The 15,131-nt window shown below is 41.1% G+C and overlaps 1 long non-coding RNA gene across 1 annotated transcript; it reads right to left on the reverse strand.

Annotated features, from left to right (window-relative positions):
* Positions 1–437, reverse strand: LOC121190921. The gene is made up of 3 exons (XR_005895047.1): positions 407–437; positions 128–246; positions 1–39 (listed from the first exon to the last, which is right to left on the reverse strand). It is a non-coding gene; the product is annotated as an uncharacterized LOC121190921 (long non-coding RNA).
* Positions 438–15,131: the final 14,694 nt, after the last annotated feature.

Consider the following 15,131-nt stretch of genomic DNA (forward strand, 5'->3'; position numbering starts at 1 on the left):
GTGGGAGCTGCATGAACTCATCTTCAGGGGATTCCTCACCTGTTCAAGACACCAAAGAAGAAAATGGGACCTTTCTGTACCTGGAAATGAAAATAAATAACTGAAGGTAACTTAACCTTCCTCTCACCTTCTTTAAAGACTGATTAACACCAAAATGTCAATCAAAGATCAAGAGAAGCTCAGTGGAATGAGGTTCATCAGGGTTTCTGACCAGTTGCAGCATCAGGAAATGTGACCTTACTGTACCTGGAAACCAAAACAGTACATGACACTGCAGCCAGCTGACGTCTATCTATCTATAAATCTAAATATAATAATATGGACAGACGCAGCAGAGCACTGGTTCAGCTATCCCATGTTCTAACATGTCGTCTCTCTGCTCTTCCATCTGTTGACTCTTTCCTACCAGCAGCCAGTAGGAACGTGGTTAATATACTGAGCATCCCCCACATCCATGTGATGCTGAATCAGGCTGGTGTGTGATGGTGTATCTGAGAAGACAAGAGAGAATTAAACAGCTTCACTGGATCTTTCCTCTGAGTGTGTGATAGATAATCTGACCGACCGTCTACGAGGTTCAGATGCTCAGAATAGTTGAGTCTTCCTGTTTAGGTGAAGATAAGACTCCAACGAGCTGAACAGGTTCAACTGTCTGTGGAAACTTCAGAGAAAAAGTGAGCACAGTGATGGATGAAAAAACAGAACTGATGCTAAAGCTGCTGAAATACTGAAATATCACTACAGTCATTAGACCAACTGTTACCACTTACAGTTACCACTTGCATTGTTTATTCATCTGACAGTTAAATGAATGTGTGTTCCACTGGTTTCAGGCTTCAGAGCTCAGGAGATGTGAAAGTTTGGGTTGTAAATCACTCACATTAATTCAGACTGTGAGACTCAGAAACTGACATAATCAGAGCACTTTAAATCTGTGCACTCCTGACCTCTAGTGGCTGGAGTCAGTGTGACATGCTCTCACATAACACCTTCTAATGCACGTTTGAATTTATTCATCAGTTAATAAATGTACATTAGAATTTTAAACATTAATTTAAAGGAAAATGGGAAATTTATCAAACAAAAGAATTCTTTAGATAAACTAAAAATTAGGTCAGAAAAGAATAAAAAACCATCCCAAAAAAAGCATTGTATTTTTGATTAGTATTTTCTGTTGTGAATGTTCTGTCATTATACTGACATATGAACTGCCTTTTACCTCTGTCATGGAAGTCAGTTTGGTCTCAATCGACAGAATTATTACATTTAGAAATGTTTTCAATGGTTGAAATACTTTTCTAAATACTTTGGGACTTATACAGGTTTTGTGCATCTTAGTACATAAGTCCCAAAGTATTTAGCAAAGTATTTCAACCAGCTAAATGCTAATTCATTTTTCCTTTTTTTTTTTGACTTTAGAAGAAAATCAAAGTTTGAAGGAAGGACTTGGAAAAAGAGTCAGGGTAAATACTTACCATGACTTTTTTTATTTAGCGTTATTAAATACAATTGTTAAATACAAGTGTTAAAATGTATCTTACACACTAAACAGACTAGAAACTTATCTAAACAGTAAAAAGAGTAAAAAGTCATAACTTACTACTACATCTATGTTCTAACATGCAATAAACATATATACTTTTTTTTTTTTTTAGGAAAGTGTAGAAGAAAATGAAACTTTGAAAGAAGGAGTTGGAAAAAAAAACATTACTTTTAAATACTAAAAGAGAGAAACTCCAGTGCATCAAAAGCAGAGGGACAGTGAGCACCAGGCTGGGGGACGAGCCAGAGGGACAAGTGCATGACGTTATCCTGCTGAACGTGGGCCACAGGCTGTGGGAGGACTCTGGGCTGGATCATTTTACAGAGACAGAGAGTGGAGGAGAAGGAAGGTCAGACTGCATCAGCTACACCCTTTAGACTGCTGCAGCAAAGTGGGACAAATGTGTGTGGTGACCACTGAGCCAGGATAAAATGCTTCTGACCAACACAAAGACAGGAGGCAGGTGAAAACCAACACTTGTCTATACATTTAGAGCACTGACGTCCTGCGGGACACTGTCTGGTATGGTCTGTGGAGCAGAGGTGGAGGGCTGGGTGCTGGGGCTCTGGTCCAACAGGACAGCAGGAGTCTCATGGCGTCTTCTTGCTGAGGGCTCTGGAGCTGGTCTCCTGCTCCCTTGGTCTCCTCCTGCATACAGCAGCCTGTTACAGAGATGGACACAGCGAGAAAGGTCAAGGTCCAGGTCAAACTAGTTGACTTAAAGTCCTCTCAGACTGCTGCTGTAACATCAGTGGATTCAACACGAAGCTCTGAGGAAAAAGAGCAGAGATGCTGTTACACACAGCAAACGCCACATATTTAACGAGTGTGGATGCTGCTCAGGACGACAAACACTGACTCGCTCGATCACCAGATGAGACCGAGTGAGGTTTACCACCTCGGCCAAACAATGAGCTGCTACAGCCCACTCCACAAAGCCCCCATTCACAGCAACAGCCAAGGAAATCACACACGTAACACTCCAGCACACACCTCCACTCCACACTTCCACCATCCACAGCTTTCATCAACATACAACCACTCCCACTGGTCTCTGAACAGCAGCCACTCATCAAACTTACTGTTCACTTAGCATAAAGCACCGACCGAGGCCCAACCAAACGCACACTCAGCACAACCGTTCAGCATCATCCGGGCAGCGCGTGAAGACCTGCAGGAGGACAAACAATCAGTGGGACGGCTGTCTGCAGGACAACCAGAGAAACTGAAGACAGGTGTTTCTGCTGCTCCCAGCAGAGGGACAGAGGCCCACATCAGGACTTTACAGGCAGAACCACATCTCAGCAACTTGGGGATATGATGTGACTGGCAGCCATGGCAACACTGGACAGGACCAAGTTAAACTGACAGGATGTCAATCCTGGAGGTGGGAGGCATCGCCAGTCTGTAACGTTTTACTATCTAATATCTCCACTGACTCCCTTCAAACTAAATGCAAATAAATTCTTTCATGTATAGTAATAAAGGAAAAATCACATTTTTTCCATGAATCCCTCACAGTTCACCTTCAGTAGTGACCATTTGTTCAGAATTCAAATCAAACTAGAAACAAATTTAAAATCAAAAGGAAAATAATGTACACCAGCAAAACAAGTCCATTGTCTACCCAACGTCTTTGTCTTTTCTTGAGGGTCATAACTGTGTGATTGTATCAGTGTAGAACTTGATGGGTTGATGATTAACCCTGTGAGACCTGAACTATGAAAGAATGGTCAGAAAATTCTAATTTTTCAAATATGAACTCTTTATTTGTCCCTTTGACAAAATGTAAAAAAAAAAAATTAAAAAAAAAAAATTCTAAGTATATTTTTTGTTTGTATCACACATGTCAAAACATTTAGAAAAGTGAGGAGTGTCTACCAGGAGTCAGTATACGAGCATAAGAGTTCATCTAAAAGGGTTAAATGCAAAGTTTATGCTTGATGGTGATGCAATGAGTCCCAGAAATGTGGGTATCATATATGATACGTACGGGCTCACAGGGTTAATAATTATTTTGTATTTTTCAACTAATCATAAAACTATTTACAGTTTTATGCCACATGTGCTCGTGAGTGTTGGTTTCCCTTCAATCTTACATGAACATTTTATAATATGTAACCAGTGGAATCACTGAGGTTAATGACAATTACACTCATTTAAAAACATTAGGTATTAAAGCACTAAATCAAACTAAAGATAATCTTCAAAATCTGATTATTTCAAATCAGCACAAGCTCATAACAAATCTAACAGGATCCATATTTTTGCCCAGACAGTAAAAGAAAGGAGTCTCACCCTGTTGGTGCCGGTGCTCATCTGGCTCCTGGTGGACTCTCTCCTCCAGTAGCTGTGGTCACAGAGGTGAGAAGGCAGATCACACATCTGGAAGCATTAACACAGAGTTTAGGATGGGGCTCTGCTTAACTCCTATTTTTGACTCAACACTCAATAAATGTGTTACTCCCTTCAACCTGCTGAGCTCACTGATGTTTCCCTTCATTAGAAAAACATTTTTCTACTCTGTGTGGAAATGTCCCTTTTTTTTCTCTTTCCTTTCCTAATTTATCTGCTTATTTATCTGCACATTAAAACTTGACAGTACAGAAACAACAAGAACATGAAAAGTCATCACTTATACACTGGCCAATAAAATAATGAATGTAGGTTCATCTGCAGAAAAATGTCCGGCTCAAAGTGGAAACTACTGTATCTTTAAAAGCAGCAAGTTACTGAAGGTGGAGGATGAATGCAAACCTGTGTAATATGCAAGATTTGATTTTTCTCTAAGAAGCTTAAACAAGCTAACACTGAATGTGTTTGCTTTAAAAGCAGGTTGACAGCTGGGCAGGGTTACTTCTGTCTGAAGGTTACATTTAATTCAATAAAAGAAATGAATATTATGCTTTGATTGGGGTTGAATGATTTTTTTGCTTTGCATCTAACGCTATTGATTTGCACTAAAACATGAAGGAAAGAAAAAAGTGGTGTGGAGCTTTGTATAAAGAAAACAATGGATTTGACTTTGTTCAATAAAATGATGCTGAGCTTCTGTAACACAACAGATTGTGGAGGATACTTTTGTTCCATTACTCTGTGTGAATTTACAGCAACCATAGCAGCTCATGCAGAGGCACATTAAAGGCTTTACCATGCACAGTGACTGTAACCCTGACTAAAAAACTAAATACCTGAGGCTGTGATGTTCCTGTTAACTTTATCCTGCAAAGAAGATCAAGGGAGATCATGGCTGGATAAAGTCACTCTGGGCAGTGGGGGCAAAAATGATGTGTGGCCCCACCTGAGTCCTCTTTACCTCACTCTATATGTCCTACACCAACTAGTGATCTTATGATGGAAAACTACAAAGCCCCAGGTTTGATGTGTGTTAGTTTAAGATCATTACAAAAAAGAGAGAGATGATAGAGAGGCTCTCTCTCATCATTTCATTTGATATTTATAAAACTGAGACACACATTTCAAAACAAGGGGGTTTCAGGGTCTGAGGACCTATAGGGCAGCCTGCTTGGCCTGGTTGGCAGTTCAGCCTTGAACGTTTCCAGTTTGTCTCTTTTTCTTGTACTATATGGACACAAGGCTCATTTTTTAACACAGCATAGGGGACGTCACGTTCTCAACCAGTAATTGACACAGCTGTTCTGAGTCCGTCATCAGCCTTCTATCTTCCACTCATGATTTAAGCTGGCTCCTCAGTCCTGTCGTTGCCAGTTTGTCTGACCACGTCTACAGTAGACACGTTGGCTCTGAAACACTTACTAAGTTACTTACCTGTGTTTTGGATTCCCGTCGTAATTCCTGTACTCATCTTGTCCTCCCTCTGTTCCTGTAGGATCACCTGTCCATTCTCCACTGCCAGGATAATCATTCCCGGACACCTGCTCCCCCCGCTCCATTAACCATTCCACCCATTACCTTCTACCTGCAACGGACTTTGCCTTGCCTCAGCCGAGAGCAGCCTCACTTCCCCACCACGCCATTTTCTCAATAAAAGTGAACTCTGCACTTCATTGTCTCAGAGTCCTGCATTTGGGTCCTTCCTGGTTAACACGGTTGCTTCCCACTTCGCCACAACACTTTCATCCCATTAAATGTGAATGAGTACCATCATTTTTGAAGCTGTTGCACAGGTGTCTACCTGTATGTGTATTTTTCCTGTTGTTGCTGTCTCTCATTTGACTTGTTTACTAATAGTTTATACAATAGTTTGATCAAGTGTAGTCAACATTTCACTTTTTTTATTTTTATTTTTTTACACAAGCTGATCTCCTAAATCTATTCAATATCCCATATATACATTATATACATTGTATGTTTATTTTTGTTATAAACAACCAGTCCATCTGTAACTTCCTGTATTGTTCACTTTATTGCTCTGCTTGCTAAAAAAAAAAGAAGGGATTTTAAATCTCAGTGGGTTTAAATGATTGAAAATAGTTCTATTAGTTTCAGAGACTTGCAGTTAATACCCACTCTGTTTTCCTGTTTCAGTCGTTCTCTCTCATCTTTTCTTGGAAACCTTCATTTTTGCATCCTCAGAGTTAAAAGCCAACACCTGGAAGTCACTCTTTAGTGCCTCACTGATCTGAAACAAGGACAATGAAAACATACAGTGGGTACGGAAAGTGTTCCCATTTGCTAAAATCATTAGCATGGTCATCAAAGTTCATTTTTTCCCTCATTAATGTACACACAGGCCCCCATATTGACAGAGAAACACAAAATTGTGGAAATTTTTGCAGATTTATTAAAAAAGAAAAACTGAAATATCACACGGCCATAAGTATTCAGACCCTTTGCTCAGTATTTAGCACTTTTGAGCTAATGGCAACAAAGAGTGAAAAATCTAAGGGGGTCTGAATACTTTCCATACCCACTGTAAGCTCATTATTTCAGATTTATTCATACAAAAGTCAGTTATCACCATGGGTCTAAAAAAGCTACAGTGACAGATGCAAATAATGACTGGACCATACAGAAAAACATGTGTTTCTATCACATTAACCTGCAGCTCTTTCTTTCCAACACTGATGCATATCATATCAGTACAGGTGAGTGATGTCTGTCGCGTTCAACAACATGATACTAGGAAGTCAAAGTGGAAGCACTGGGATCTAAAATCATTCTGGGATGGATGTGACTTCTCTCTGTTAGTTTCAACAACATAATGTCCCAGTATTCAGAATAAAATCCATAAATAAATGAAGACATTTTCAACAGCTAACTGTTGTTGTGAAGACATTTGAGTCGCAAGGACTTTTGATATGTATTTTACAAGTAAATTAAGATATATACAAACGAAGTATTAACATTTATACAAAACACCTTGCAGTTTATAAAATGAGTAAAAATAGTTCTATGCAGCTGAATAAAATATTTAAATGCTGCCTTCACATTACCTACTTTTACTTTGATAATTAAAGAACATTTTGCTGACAATGCTACAGACTTTCACTTAAGTAACATCAGCTGCTAACAGTAATGTAAAAGACAGTTTACATGACATTTGTTCATCACACTGGTGACACAGGTCCAACATAATGCCTGTCAGTCAGAGCAAGGTAAAGAGACTGAAACATATTTAATTAGAACGTTCATCAGGACTAAAGAAGAAGAAGTATGGTGAATAATAATATATGTCTTGTGTACTTTGTACAGCAGACACATAATGATGCCTCAACTTACTGCATAACTATGAACCTCCAAGATCTGCTCCATCACACCACATGATGGAGCTGATTAATCTGATTTATCACTTTGGGTTCAGCATCTGTGAATGAATAAAAAAAGACAAAGTCCAGGTGGAGGGTGGAGGAGGTGGAGGAGTCTCAGTGTGTCTGCAGAGACTGTGTAGAAGGACAGAGCAGCAGCAGAGCAGTCCAGATACACTGATGATTCTCTTTCAGATCCAGAGGAACACACAGGGATGATGGTGGACTTGACAGTGGAGCTGTTCTCAGAGCAGTTCAGACTGCAGCACTGAGAGTCTTCTCCACTTCTTCTGGTTCCTCTGTCAGTCACTGCTGGATGAAGCTCTCCTCTCCACTCTACCTCCCAGTAACATGGACCAATCAGAGCCTCTCTACACACAAGCTGCTGCTGCTTCAACCTCTCTGGATCATCAGGACACAGCTCGTCCTCTCTCAACACACACACCGTCCTCTTCACTCTCTCCTTTAGAAAGATCACTACCCCCAGCTGTTGAGAGAAGAAGACAGAAGACAGAGGTGATAAATCAGTGTTTACAGAAACTCACTTCATCAGCTGTCAGTCACTGATGCAGCACATCCAGTATAAAGAGCAGCAGGGACTTCAGTCCTGTTCAGAGCAGAAGTGGAGCAGCTGTGTAGTGTAGCAGCTTCCTCTCAGCTCTCATGTTAACGTATTGGAGTGAAGACACTGAGCTGGAAGCTCACACACCTGCAGAGACTTTTAGCATCAAGTCTGTTTACTCTGAACATTTCACTCAAGTCCACAGTGGAAATAAACTGCTGAGTCATGAAGCTTCATTACTGCACAAACAGTTTAGTGATGGATTCACTGCTGTTACATGTCAACTCATGTTCCATTTAAAGAAAGAGTCTCTGTGTGTTGATGAACATCTGATCTGCTTCTGAAATATCAGCTGACAAATAAACATGGAGGCTGTCACTGAAAGTATCTGACAGATGGACAGATATACAGATGTGATCACTGGACTTCAGCAGAGGTTCTGCTCTGTATCAGACCACATGCTGACAAAATGTCATGATGCTTCTCTGAAATCAGAGCCAGTGATTTGCAGGCTGCAGTCAGACTGATCTCAGAGCTGTGACAAAGATCAAACTCATCAATTCTTTACTGTTGAAATGAGACAACAAACCGTCTCAGATTAGATGTGATGGTAGGACAGTTGGACCAATGAGGACAACTGTCTCTGTCAGCTGTGATCCAGCTTTATTTCCTGTTGACATGAACACAACAACAACAACAACAACAACAGATCACAATGAGCTTGTGGCTGCTGTGATTGGCTGACTGTCCTCTGCGTCTCTGTCTTTCTGTCCTATCCTGAGGCCTGTCCCCGTTCTCCTCTCACAGCTTCAATGAGGAAAGCAGCCACTGAGAAGGTTGGAGGTTTACAGGAGACACTGGATCTTTGCTTTGATACGAACTGTGTTTAGTACAATACTGATGAAAGCAGCATGGACTGACTCCAACCCTCTACTGACCTCAGAGTCTGCAGTCCACAGTCTGGACTCTGCAGAAAACCACACAGATCCTTCACTCCTGAATCCTGCAGCTTGTTTCCACTCAGGTCCAGGTCTCTCAAATGGGAGGGGTTGGACTTCAGAGCTGAGGCCAGAGAAGCACAGCTGATCTCTGACAACCTGCAGCGCCTCAAACTGAATAAAGAATAAAAGATGTGAGTTTAGGAGACAAAGTTCCTGCTTGAAAGCGTTGAGTGTTTCATCATCTGTTCAGAGCTGAAGAAGGTTGAGAATGTACAAGTTTGGAAAATGGAAACTCCAAACACCTGAACCAACAGGATGCAGCTTAAAAACAGTCAGATACTAAAAGTCAAACACAGCTCTCATTAACTTCAGTCACTATAAACATCACAGATCATAAAGCAAAGAGTGAAGAAACATTTCTTTCTGTCTTAATGTGGAATATTTGCTTTGTATGTGAAGAAATATAAAAGTCAACTGAAGGTGAAGATGAAATTGTTCCAAAGTAAAGAGTCAATTAGCAAGTGTTGGATTTTGAATCTTCATTCAATGAGTTTGAAATATGAAGCTGAACAAGATGCTCAGTGTGGATCAGCATCAAATCTCCTTCAAAAAGTCCCACATTCACACTCAGGTTTAACAGTTTGGAAGAAAGTTTTCAAAGTGTTCACTAAGGTTTCAAATGAAATCTTTCACATTGTGTGAAATAATAGTTTGAGCCTTTGATGTTTTGAGTGTGACTGAAGTTTGTGTTGAGAGTTTGAGAAGCTGCAGACATTCAGCACATGTGCAGTGTGTTGAATGAGACATTTCATCACATTCCAGTCATGTGTCTTTGGTCCAAAGCAAGTTCATCTTCATCCAACACTCTCTGCTCACACATTTGAATCTGCTGTTCCAGCATTGCATTCTGGGATTCCTGGCCCCACCTTCCTGGTGGCTGTCAGCTTAGGGGGGGTCTGTGTCCCACAGTTTGTGTCTGTGTGACAAAGACACAGTGGGACGTTGACACCCAGTGGGCTCAGTGATTGGTCGGCTGTGTGTATCTGAGAAAGGAGCCAGGGTTTGAACTTCTCTCTCTGCTCTGTTTTCATTGGTTCCACAAATATTTGTGTCCCTGTTCAGCTCAGCAGCTGAGTGTAGCTCTATGAATGTCTTCAGGAGACACTGTGTGAAAATGTCCTCTCCATATTTAAACCATGGTGACGTGTCCTCTCTGTGACAGCAGGCTTTTCACTGTGCCTGTGAGTGAGGCCATTGGGAGCAGCTATGAACACTTGTGCCTTCAGACCTGCTCACACGTTTTGTACAGATCAGTTCTTGTCAAACATCCTGATCTCAATGAGACTTTGTGAATAACACAAGCTCAACTCAGTCAAACTGCTGACACTGTCAATGTGGACTGTAAGAGTCAGAATCCAAATCATTTTCAAAGCTTTAAAAATCACTTTGAAAATCAGAGTCAGCACTTTCACAACTTCCTTTCAACCATTTCACACTTTGAATGTTAGAAATTCTGAAGGAGATTTGACCTAATAAATACTGAATAAAGCACAACTTTCACATCATATTCATCTCAGCACACAAGTAAACAATGGAGTCTGACCTCAGAGTCTCCAGTCCACAGTCTGGACTCTGCAGAAAACCACACAGATGATTCACTCCTGAATCCTGCAGGTCGTTTCCTCTCAGGTCCAGGTGTCTCAGATGGGAGGGGTTGGACTTCAGAGCTGAGGCCAGAGAAGCACAGCTGATCTCTGACAAACTGCAGAAACTCAACCTGAATAAAGAATAAAAGATGTGAGTTTAGGAGACAAAGTTCCTGCTTGAAAGCGTTGAGTGTTTCATCATCTGTTCAGAGCTGAAGAAGGTTGAGAATGTACAAGTTTGGAAAATGGAAACTCCAAACACCTGAACCAACAGGATGCAGCTTAAAAACAGTCAGATACTAAAAGTCAAACACAGCTCTCATTAACTTCAGTCACTATAAACATCACAGATCATAAAGCAAAGAGTGAAGAAACATTTCTTTCTGTCTTAATGTGGAATATTTGCTTTGTATGTGAAGAAATATAAAAGTCAACTGAAGGTGAAGATGAAATTGTTCCAAAGTAAAGAGTCAATTAGCAAGTGTTGGATTTTGAATCTTCATTCAATGAGTTTGAAATATGAAGCTGAACAAGATGCTCAGTGTGGATCAGCATCAAATCTCTGAGCTCAAATCTCCTTCAAAAAGTCCCACATTCACACTCAGGTTTAACAGTTTGGAAGAAAGTTTTCAAAGTGTTCACTAAGGTTTCAAATGAAATCTTTCATATTGTGTGAAATAATAGTTTGAGCCTTTGATGTTTTGAGTGTGACTGAAGTTTGTGTTGAGAGTTTGAGAAGCTGCAGACATTCAGCACGTGTGCAGTGTGTTGAATGAGACATTTCATCACATTCCAGTCATGTGTCTTTGGTCCAAAGCAAGTTCAGCTTCATCCAACACTCTCTGCTCACACATTTGAATCTGCTGTTCCAGCATTGCATTCTGGGATTCTTGGCCCCACTTTCCTGGTGGCTGTCAGCGTCCCACAGTTTGTGTCCCTGTGACAAAGACACAGTGGGACGTTGACACCCAGTGGGCTCAGTGATTGGTCGGCTGTGTGGAGCTGAGAAAGGAGCCAGGGTTTGAACTTCTCTCTCTGCTCTGTTTTCATTGCTTCCACAAATATCTGTGTCCCTGTTCAGCTCAGCAGCTGAGTGTAGCTCTATGAATGTCTTCAGGAGACACTGTGTGAAAATGTCCTCTCCGTATTTAAACCATGGTGACGTGTCCTCTCTGTGACAGCAGGCTTTTCACTGTGCCTGTGAGTGAGGCCATTGGGAGCAGCTATGAACACTTGTGCCTTCAGACCTGCTCACACGTGTTGTACAGATCAGTTCTTGTCAAACATCCTGATCTCAATGAGACTTTGTGAATAACACAAGCTCAACTCAGTCAAACTGCTGACACTGTCAATGTGGACTGTAAGAGTCAGAATCCAAATCATTTTCAAAGCTTTAAAAATCACTTTGAAAATCAGAGTCAGCACTTTCACAACTTCCTTTCAACCATTTCACACTTTGAATGTTAGAAATTCTGAAGGAGATTTGACCTAATAAATACTGAATAAAGCACAACTTTCACATCATATTCATCTCAGCACACAAGGAAACAATGGAGTCTGACCTCAGAGTCTCCAGTCCACAGTCTGGACTCTGCAGAAAACCACACAGATGCTTCACTCCTGAATCCTGCAGGTTGTTTCCACTCAGGTCCAGGTGTCTCAGATGGGAGGGGTTGGACTTCAGAGCTGAGGCCAGAGAAGCACAGCTGATCTCTGACAACCTGCAGCGCCTCAACCTGAATAAAGAATAAAAGATGTGAGTGTAGGAGACAAAGTTCCTGCTTGAAAGCGTTGAGTGTTTCATCATCTGTTCAGAGCTGAAGAAGGTTGAGAATGTACAAGTTTGGAAAATGGAAACTCCAAACACCTGAACCAACAGGATGCAGCTTAAAAACAGTCAGATACTAAAAGTCAAACACAGCTCTCATTAACTTCAGTCACTATAAACATCACAGATCATAAAGCAAAGAGTGAAGAAACATTTCTTTCTGTCTTAATGTGGAATATTTGCTTTGTATGTGAAGAAATATAAAAGTCAACTGAAGGTGAAGATGAAATTGTTCCAAAGTAAAGAGTCAATTAGCAAGTGTTGGATTTTGAATCTTCATTCAATGAGTTTGAAATATGAAGCTGAACAAGATGCTCAGTGTGGATCAGCATCAAATCTCTGAGCTCAAATCTCCTTCAAAAAGTCCCACATTCACACTCAGGTTTAACAGTTTGGAAGAAAGTTTTCAAAGTGTTCACTAAGGTTTCAAATGAAATCTTTCATATTGTGTGAAATCATAGTTTGAGCCTTTGATGTTTTGAGTGTGACTGAAGTTTGTGTTGAGAGTTTGAGAAGCTGCAGACATTCAGCACATGTGCAGTGTGTTGAATGAGACATTTCATCACATTCCAGTCATGTGTCTTTGGTCCAAAGCAAGTTCAGCTTCATCCAACACTCTCTGCTCACACATTTGAATCTGCTGTTCCGGCATTGCATTCTGGGATTCCTGGCCCCACCTTCCTGGTGGCTGTCAGCTTAGGGGGGGTCTGTGTCCCACAGTTTGTGTCCCTGTGACAAAGACACAGTGGGACGTTGACAGCCAGTGGGCTCAGTGATTGGTCGGCTGTGTGGAGCTGAGAAAGGAGCCAGGGTTTGAACTTCTCTCTCTGCTCTGTTTTCATTGGTTCCACAAATATTTGTGTCCCTGTTCAGCTCAGCAGCTGAGTGTAGCTCTATGAATGTCTTCAGGAGACACTGTGTGAAAATGTCCTCTCCATATTTAAACCATGGTCACGTGTCCTCTCTGTGACAGCAGGCTTTTCACTGTGCCTGTGAGTGAGGCCATTGGGAGCAGCTATGAACACTTGTGCCTTCAGACCTGCTCACACCTGTTGTACAGATCAGTTCTTGTCAAACATCCTGATCTCAATGAGACTTTGTGAATAACACAAGCTCAACTCAGTCAAACTGCTGACACTGTCAATGTGGACTGTAAGAGTCAGAATCCAAATCATTTTCAAAGCTTTAAAAATCACTTTGAAAATCAGAGTCAGCACTTTCACAACTTCCTTTCAACCATTTCACACTTTGAATGTTAGAAATTCTGAAGGAGATTTGACCTAATAAATACTGAATAAAGCACAACTTTCACATCATATTCATCTCAGCACACAAGTAAACAATGGAGTCTGACCTCAGAGTCTCCAGTCCACAGTCTGGACTCTGCAGAAAACCACACAGATGCTTCACTCCTGAATCCTGCAGGTTGTTTCCACTCAGGTCCAGGTGTCTCAGATGGGAGGGGTTGGACTTCAGAGCTGAGGCCAGAGAAGCACAGCTGATCTCTGACAACCTGCAGTTACTCAACCTGAATAAAGAATAAAAGATGTGAGTGTAGGAGACAAAGTTCCTGCTTGAAAGCGTTGAGTGTTTCATCATCTGTTCAGAGCTGAAGAAGGTTGAGAATGTACAAGTTTGGAAAATGGAAACTCCAAACACCTGAACCAACAGGATGCAGCTTAAAAACAGTCAGATACTAAAAGTCAAACACAGCTCTCATTAACTTCAGTCACTATAAACATCACAGATCATAAAGCAAAGAGTGAAGAAACATTTCTTTCTGTCTTAATGTGGAATATTTGCTTTGTATGTGAAGAAATATAAAAGTCAACTGAAGGTGAAGATGAAATTGTTCCAAAGTAAAGAGTCAATTAGCAAGTGTTGGATTTTGAATCTTCATTCAATGAGTTTGAAATATGAAGCTGAACAAGATGCTCAGTGTGGATCAGCATCAAATCTCTGAGCTCAAATCTCCTTCAAAAAGTCCCACATTCACACTCAGGTTTAACAGTTTGGAAGAAAGTTTTCAAAGTGTTCACTAAGGTTTCAAATCAAATCTTTCATATTGTGTGAAATCATAGTTTGAGCCTTTGATGTTTTGAGTGTGACTGAAGTTTGTGTTGAGAGTTTGAGAAGCTGCAGACATTCAGCACATGTGCAGTGTGTTGAATGAGACATTTCATCACATTCCAGTCATGTGTCTTTGGTCCAAAGCAAGTTCAGCTTCATCCAACACTCTCTGCTCACACATTTGAATCTGCTGTTCCGGCATTGCATTCTGGGATTCCTGGCCCCACCTTCCTGGTGGCTGTCAGCTTAGGGGGGGTCTGTGTCCCACAGTTTGTGTCCCTGTGACAAAGACACAGTGGGACGTTGACAGCCAGTGGGCTCAGTGATTGGTCGGCTGTGTGGAGCTGAGAAAGGAGCCAGGGTTTGAACTTCTCTCTCTGCTCTGTTTTCATTGCTTCCACAAATATTTGTGTCCCTGTTCAGCTCAGCAGCTGAGTGTAGCTCTATGAATGTCTTCAGGAGACACTGTGTGAAAATGTCCTCTCCATATTTAAACCATGGTCACGTGTCCTCTCTGTGACAGCAGGCTTTTCACTGTGCCTGTGAGTGAGGCCATTGGGAGCAGCTATGAACACTTGTGCCTTCAGACCTGCTCACACGTGTTGTACAGATCAGTTCTTGTCAAACATCCTGATCTCAATGAGACTTTGTGAATAACACAAGCTCAACTCAGTCAAACTGCTGACACTGTCAATGTGGACTGTAAGAGTCAGAATCCAAATCATTTTCAAAGCTTTAAAAATCACTTTGAAAATCAGAGTCAGCACTTTCACAACTTCCTTTCAACCATTTCACACTTTGAATGTTAGAAA

This window comes from Toxotes jaculatrix, chromosome 12 (assembly GCF_017976425.1).
Source record: "Toxotes jaculatrix isolate fToxJac2 chromosome 12, fToxJac2.pri, whole genome shotgun sequence".
In the NCBI taxonomy this organism is placed as follows: Eukaryota; Metazoa; Chordata; class Actinopteri; family Toxotidae; genus Toxotes; species Toxotes jaculatrix.